The sequence below is a fragment of the Cervus elaphus genome, chromosome 20 (genome assembly GCF_910594005.1).
Source record: "Cervus elaphus chromosome 20, mCerEla1.1, whole genome shotgun sequence".
Taxonomy (NCBI): Eukaryota; Metazoa; Chordata; class Mammalia; order Artiodactyla; family Cervidae; genus Cervus; species Cervus elaphus.
Window position 1 is genome coordinate 56873914 of NC_057834.1, and position 7753 is coordinate 56881666.

Genomic DNA, 7753 nt, shown 5'->3' on the forward strand with positions numbered 1-7753 from the left:
CTTTCACTTTCACTATACTTAGGACTTTGTTGTTTATCTCATTTAGAGTAGTCTGTTTCTGTTAACCCCCAAACTCCTAATTTATCCCTCCCCCCCTTTCCCTTTTGGTAACCATAAATTTGTTTTCTATGTCTGTGCATTTGTTTCCATTTTGTGAATAAGTTCATTTGTATAATATTTTAGATCCCACACATAAGTGATATCATTGATGTTCGTCTTTCTCTTTCCAACTTACTTCACTTAGTATGGTAATCTCTAGGTCCATCCTTGTTGCCTCAAATGACATTATTTCATTCTGTTTTATAGCTGAGTAATACTTTGTTGTGTATATATCTCACATCTTCTTTATCCATTCATCTGTTGATGGGCATGTATGTTGCTCCCATGTCCTGGTTATTATAAATTGCACCATTATGAACATTAGGGTGCATGAATTTTTTTGAATTTGAGTTTTCTCCAGATACATACCCAGGAGTGGGGTTGCTGGATTGCATGGCAACTCTACTTTTAGTTTTTTAAGGAACATCCACATTCTGCCTTCATTCTAATTGGGAAAAACAAACAAACCAAAAAAAAAGACATCCTGAGGGCCCTCTAAGTATCCTTCCAATGAGAACTTGACACACAGTTCCTGCCTATGATTATAAGCTAATTCAGGAAAGTCAAAGGAATTCATTCAATAAGCCAATGCTGACTGATTATAGTGGCTGCCTAGAGAAATGTGTTGAGACTTTGATCTGAAGTCATCTCTGGGCTCTGTGAGAGAGACTGCCAGTACTGAGTGGTGAGGTCTCCCATGAGGACAGGATGGGTAAGTGTTGCCACAGATGCCACGTATTTTCTAAGCAGGGGACTCTATTCAGAGATAATTCAGTTATGCTGGTAGTATCCTGGAAAATGTCAATGAGATAACTGAAGGCTCAGGATCAAGGAAGTTTCAAATCCCAGTGCATTTTTGTCTCTGATCACAGAAATGAATTCTACAATGTATTTGTTATCCTGATTCAGGTCAACAAGTCAGGATCACAGTTCTTCCTTTGAGAGCTATGGGTTGTTGGTGCTGGGAATGGAATTATGGCTGATAATTGCTTTCCTGTATCTAGTGGTTAATGAAACAAACTGCTTTAAAAACAAACAAATACCTCTTGGCAAAGAGGCCAGGGCTGAGCCTTGGAAAGCCTGCTTAGGAACCTTACCCCTGGGCTACCAGTACCTCCTATGGAGGTCACCGACCTGGGTGGCCATCCTGGACAGAGGCTATGTGACACACACACGTGGGCCAAGATGATTTCTATAGGCTCAGAGCATTTGCCACAAAGTGAAATAATGTTTATTTCCCCTCAGTTAGTGGTTCATTTCAATTTGAGCTGAAAATAAGACCTTTGCACATTCAGGTCTGAAGGTCAATGGTTCCTACTGTTCTGCCCGTAGTCCGAGTCCCCGGTCGGGAAAGAAGACTCCTCGAAACAATGCAACTTGCAATAGGGGAATTTATTACTGACTCGAGCCAGGGCCTCCCGCCCTCACCAAGGGTGTGAGGATGAAAAGGCCCTGAGCCCCAGTTCTCTCGGGTATTTATTAGGTCAAAAAAAGCAGCAGGTAGTTGGCGCAAGTGGATTGGTTACACAGTTGCAAGGCAATTTTTGTTGGCCCAACGTGGGACTTTCAGCTTTCCCCTGATAGGTTCCCTTTTTCTTGCTAGGCATATGTTGATTGGCTAGCTCCAGGAGGCCTGATAATTATGTTACCCCGGGAAACCAGGCCTACTCCTAATCTAGGCTGCCTGTCATGGCGTTAGCCATGACAGCCTCACACCTACCTTGTCCATCCATGCAACATCCCTTTAAGAATTGTTTCCAGAGGCCAACAACTCATTCCCTTCAGGAAACAGACACCGGAGTGGCTACAAGGGGTCAGCCATCCTAATGGGGCCGTGCCTGATCCTCTGTACTTACCCTTCTGGTTCTACATCCACTGCAGGGGTGGGAGAGGGGGCACACAGCCTTGGAGCATCCTTGTGGTAAAGACTCTCCCTCTCTCTCATAGGGTCTGAACAAGATAACAGGTCCCTCTTGAATAGAATTCGATAGATTTACAGGCAAAAGAAAGATGTGCCACTTGCAAAGCAAGCCCTTCATGTACAAACCAGTTCAGTCTACTGAAAATGGTTCAGTGTCCCCTGGAGCGCAGTCCAGAGAAGAAGCATGTGACTGAACACAGAAGAAAACCAAGTGGGACAGAACACGCCTTGGATGAGTTAGTGAGCTTGGGACTGAAGATAGCTTATTGGTGGGCAAATGTTAACATTATATGGCTAAGTGGAAAAAGCTGGAAACAAAAAGGAATGTACAATGTAATCCCATTTTATGTGTGAGTATGTGAATACAAGGACACACACAAAGAACAAGATGGAAAAGAAAGGAACTAAACTGTTCACATTTCATCTTGGCAAGGAGGAATTACTAATGACCTTGGGTTTGGTTTTTCTTATTGGTTCTTTTGTCTTCATATGTTATTTCTACATTTTCTGTTTTTTATTTGAGCACACATTCCTTTTGTAATAGAAATGAAGTAAATGTTACTTTAAAATAATTATAAAAGGGTGGGAAAGGGAAAATGAAAAAGAACATGAGTATTGGAATTATTTAGAACTAATAGGAATCCTCATTCTGTCCCTTTTATAGCTGGCGTCCTTGGACAAATTATCTTCCCCCGGCCTCTGTTTCCTCTCCCTAAACCACAGTGCATGCTTAGACAGAGAAGGCAGACTTACTGTTTTCTATGGTGGTTGGTTATTGGTTTCATAGCAGGGGTGCTTAGCAGCCAGCAAAAGATGGCTGTGGTGCTCGCGAGAGATTTGCGGTTTCTTCTGCTGAGACAGAGGGTCTAGAGCGGATGTGAGGCAGCCTGGTGAATGCCAAGAAATGGTACAGCTGGGAGGCGCCCAACCTCACCACCCAAACCCCCTGCAATGCCTCCAACCCAAGCATGGGGAGAGTGGACCACTGGGGACCTTGGGGACCCAGTCAGCAAGATTCCAGCCCATCTGTAGCCATGACTGATGTGAGCTGACACTCACTCACTGGGACCCAGTCTCCAAACACAGCCAGCAGACATTTCCTTGAGAAACACTGTGTGGGTACTTACGAGTTGGGGGCCAAGCCAGGCTAGGAGAGGGGACAGACGGATTCCCCTGCAAGTTGATGAGTCCCACATCCAAGTAAAGCAGCTGGGCTCTCGTGCCAGAGGCACAAGGGACAGAGGGGATGCCAGGATGGGGCTGAGCAGGGCTCCAAAGGCCTTTGGGGATACCGTACACCACGTGCAAGATCATCCAGTGGCCCAGCAGCTCCAGCCAAAGGGAGCCATTCTGGGGCCATTCTTCTGTGTAAATTTGGCTCCAAATCACTCACTTTAATTTCTGCATGAGCTCCAGGGTGTCCAGAGTTCTCAGCTGGACACATAATTTCACCTTCTTAATAGATCACGGGAGTTTCTCCTGTCATAAGAAAAACAAGATTGACAGCCAGAATCTGTCAAGAAATTATCTGAAAGCAGCAATAAGAGTCTCATGAATATGTAATAAGATAGTAATTTCTCCTTTCTCAGAGGCAGCCTTGGAGGGTCAGGTACATTCTCCCTGAGGACAGCTGACCCAAGGCCCCCCAGTGGCTGGGAGGAGGTGCTCCTGCCTCCAGCAAACTGTAGCTGTTCTCTCTCTAGAAAAACTACAAACAGCACATCTTTGTACACCTCCCAAGCCAGCCCAAGAGCTGGGGCCATACACATCACATGGCATCAAGGATGGTTCTAAGAAAATCGAGGAAAGAAAAAAAAAGCCTCTGTGTAGTATGTGCATCTGAAAAAGGCTCTTGTGTTTGTTCATTATATGTTTCATTTATGTATTTGCATTCAGTAACTCCTTTCTTGTGTGGATGATGACCAAAGTAGGATCCAAGCATTTTAGAGCTAGAAGGAAACCCTGAGATTAGACAGCACCCGCCCCCCTCCTCCCCAGTGCCCAGCACAGCATCCTGGACTCAGGTGCAATATCCTCACTTGATGGGTGAGACTAAGGTCATGGTCACACATTCTAACCACAGGTTTGCTGCTCCCAATGGCTCTACCCCAACATTCCTGCTTCAGTCCCATTCAAGAAACCAGAGCTCACAGTGAGGAGGCAAAGCTGAATAAGACAGAGTCCCTGCCCTCCCCCGAGGGACTGGTGGGAAAAGCAAGGATGTAAGCGACTGTGATGTTAAAAAATAATACTAAAAATTTAAAACCTGGAAATCAGGCCGTGAGAGGACAGTAAGTCCTTCCAACGTCATTTGGTCATTGTTTCTCAAGCCCACCCAAGGATTATTTAATTATCTAGGGGAGTGTATCTTTGTTCAATGTCTATTTACCATTAATGAAGCACTCAGACTCTGTGAAGTTACATGTTAACTTGTAGATCATGCCTAGTAAAGGTATAAATAATGTCTATCCAATGGAAGACATAACATCAAAGATTGATTCTTTTAATTGCCCTGTAGGACATTAACCAGTTGTGCTTTGTTTTTTAATACTGGTAAAATACACATAACATAAAATTTTACCATCTCAACCATTTCCAAGGGCACAGTTCAAGGTCATTAACTACATCTGCATTGTTGTACAACAATCACCACTATCCATCTCCCGACCTCTTTTCATCCTGCAACACTGACGCTCTGTACCCATTAAACAATAGCTCCTTACTCTCCTCTCCTGCCAGCACCTAGCAACCACAGTCTACCTTCTGCCTCCATGAATTTGACTACTCTACATATTTGATATAAGTGGAGTCATGCAGTATTTGTCCATGAGACTGGTTTATTTCACTTAGCATAATGTTCTTAAGTCTCATTCACATTGTAGCATGTGTCAGTTTCTTTCCTTTTTAATGCTGAATAATATTTCACTGTATATATACACCACTTTTAGCTTATTCACTCATCTGTCCATGGACGCTTGGGTTGCTTCCAACTTTTGGCTATTGTGAATAATACCACTCTAAACCTGGGTGTACAAAGCTCTCTTGAGACTCTGCTTTCAGTTCTTGTGGATATATATCCAGAAGTGGGATTGATGGATCATATAACAACTCTAATTTTTTGTGGAACTTCCATACTGTTTTCCACAGCAAATATACAGTTTTACAGTTCCACCAGCAGTGCACAAGGGTTCCGATTTCTCCAGATCCTTCCCACTTGCTACTTCTTGGAGTTTTTTTATTCTAATGGGTATAAGGCGTCTTATTATGGTTTTGATTTCCATTTCCCTAATGGTTAGTAATGTTGAGCATCTTTTAAAGTGCTTATTAGCCATTTGTATATCTTTTTTAGAGAATTCCAACTCAAGTTCATTGCCCTTTTAAAAAAATCAGGTTGTTCTATTTTTGTTGTTGAGGTGTAGGAGTTCTTTTATATATTCTGAGTATTAACCTCTTATCAGATACATGATTAGAAACATTTTCTCCCAGTCCATGGGCTGTCTTTTTCCTCTGTTGACAGCATGCTTCCATGCACAAAAGTTTTTAATTTTGGTGTAGTCTAATTTATCTATTTTTTGTTTCTTGTGCTTTGGGTGCCATATCCAAGAAATTGTTGCCAAATCCAATGTCATGAAACTTTTCCCTTATGCTTTCTTCTAAGAGTTCTATAGTTTTAGCTTTTCCATTTTTGGTCTTTGATCCGCTTTGAGTTAATTGTTGTACATGGTATAAGGTAAGAATTCAACTTCATTCTTTTGCATGTGGATGTTCAGTTTTCCCAGCACTATTTGTTTAAAAAAGAAACAAACTGTCCTTTCTCCATGGAATGATCTTGGCATGTCTGCCAAAAATCATTTGACTATACATGTGAGGGTAACTGGCTTTAACTTAGAAATTTTACTAACATTTCCTTTAAATGCTTATAAATACCCAGTTCCTCAAAATGCCTTTGAACTGGCTTTGTCATCTTCCTGGTTCCCTCATCTGTGAATTTCTAAGCCTCTGAAACTTGCCCATTCCGTGTTTTATGAAATGCATGTTTCTAAACATTTGAACATTATGCTTTGGCAGTGACATACAAAGCCTTTGAACTGGCTTTGTCATCTTCCTGGTTCCCTCATCTGTGAATTTCTAAGCCTCTGAAACTTGCCCATTCCGTGTTTTATGAAATGCATGTTTCTAAACATTTGAACATTATGCTTTGGCAGTGACATACAAAGTGCTGTGGGCATCAGGGTGAAGATCATTTCCAGTTGAGGGATTCAAAAACCTTTTCACTTTTGAAATCAGCCTTACAATTAATGGCTAGACTTGGCAGATAGACACGGTGGTTTGGGGTGAACATTAAAGACCCCAGAAACAGCAGGAAGACCGTTTTCCTTGCTGGCTGTTCCTTTCTTGTGTGTCTTAGCAAACTCTATTGGCCAACACAGGTGTTGATACTTTTTATGAGAAAGCCTTGAGGAAAAAAAAGCTTCTTGCCTCTTCCATGTGTCATTTTCTTCACAACAGAATCCTGCCACAGTGCCAGGTCAGCGCCGTCCTCCTGAACCTGCACCCCTATCTCACCCGCTTCTCCTACCCCAATGAGAGACTTGAAAGGCCTGGGCCTTTCTCTCCCCATTTTAGATTCGTCTCCGATTATGCCTTAATCAGGGAACCGCATTTCCTGGCTGTCTCCTTCCCACCACATGGGGCATCAGTGAAATATCTCCCTGACAGAATCTAAATGTTACCAGCATCAATCACAAACAAGCCCGGGATGGAGCAGTCATCTCTGTCGGAATAAACCACAAACAAGCCCGGGATAGAGCAGTCATCTCTGTCGGATCCAAAGTGGTATTAATTAGAAAACTTAACTTCTGGCCTCGGAGGATGAGAACTGCCGCCCGCAAGTGACTCTGTCTCAGCAGTGTGTCCGCAGCCACGGCGGGCAGCGAAGCCCCTCTCTCTGGGGATCTTTACTCTGCAGGGCGCTTCTGCCCCTGGAGGAATTTAACGCTGAAGCTTGGTTTCCTGGGATCTCAGGTGTGCACATGCCTCCTTGGGTTTTTGAGATGACATTGTTGTGGTCCCCAGGCCTTCCCCACTTAAGCTTCCTCACCCATGGCCATGGCATTCCCTCAGGCTCAGCGGCCACAGCAGCCTGCCCGTGGCTGGATGCTGGATGTCCCAGCTTCTGTCTTGCTGAGAGGCTGTCACTGGCCTCCCTCTCCTCCACGGGAATCCACATACAGCTGTGACCCAGAAGAGCCTCAGCAGAGCCTGCACCCTGCATGCTGCTGTGACCCATGGCCTTGCGCTGGCCCACTCCTCTACCCTTCCAGAATCTCAGCTGTCCCGACTCTCTGACCGGGACCCCTCAGCCTTGGTTCAACCTCTACAAAGAGTAAAGATGCCTCCCCGCTGGGAGGGCTCCCTGTGGGGCCGACCAAGGAAGGAGTGAGTCTGGTGAAGACGCAAAGATCTTGAAGCAGGGGTGCTGGGTAACTTTCCCAGTTGGGTAACCAGTGTGGACCGTGGGTGGTTGAGAGCAGGCTCAGGCTCAGCCAGCCTGCACTTGATTTCAGCTTACACTATTAGGCAACTTGCTCAACCTCTCCGAGCCTCAGTGCTCATAATACTTCACAAAGCAGCTCAACAGTAAATATAAAACAGTATAGCACCTGGCAGTACTCGATCCTCGACAAATGTTAAGAATTTCTTGAGGATCAGGGGGTGGGTTTTGTCACGCTT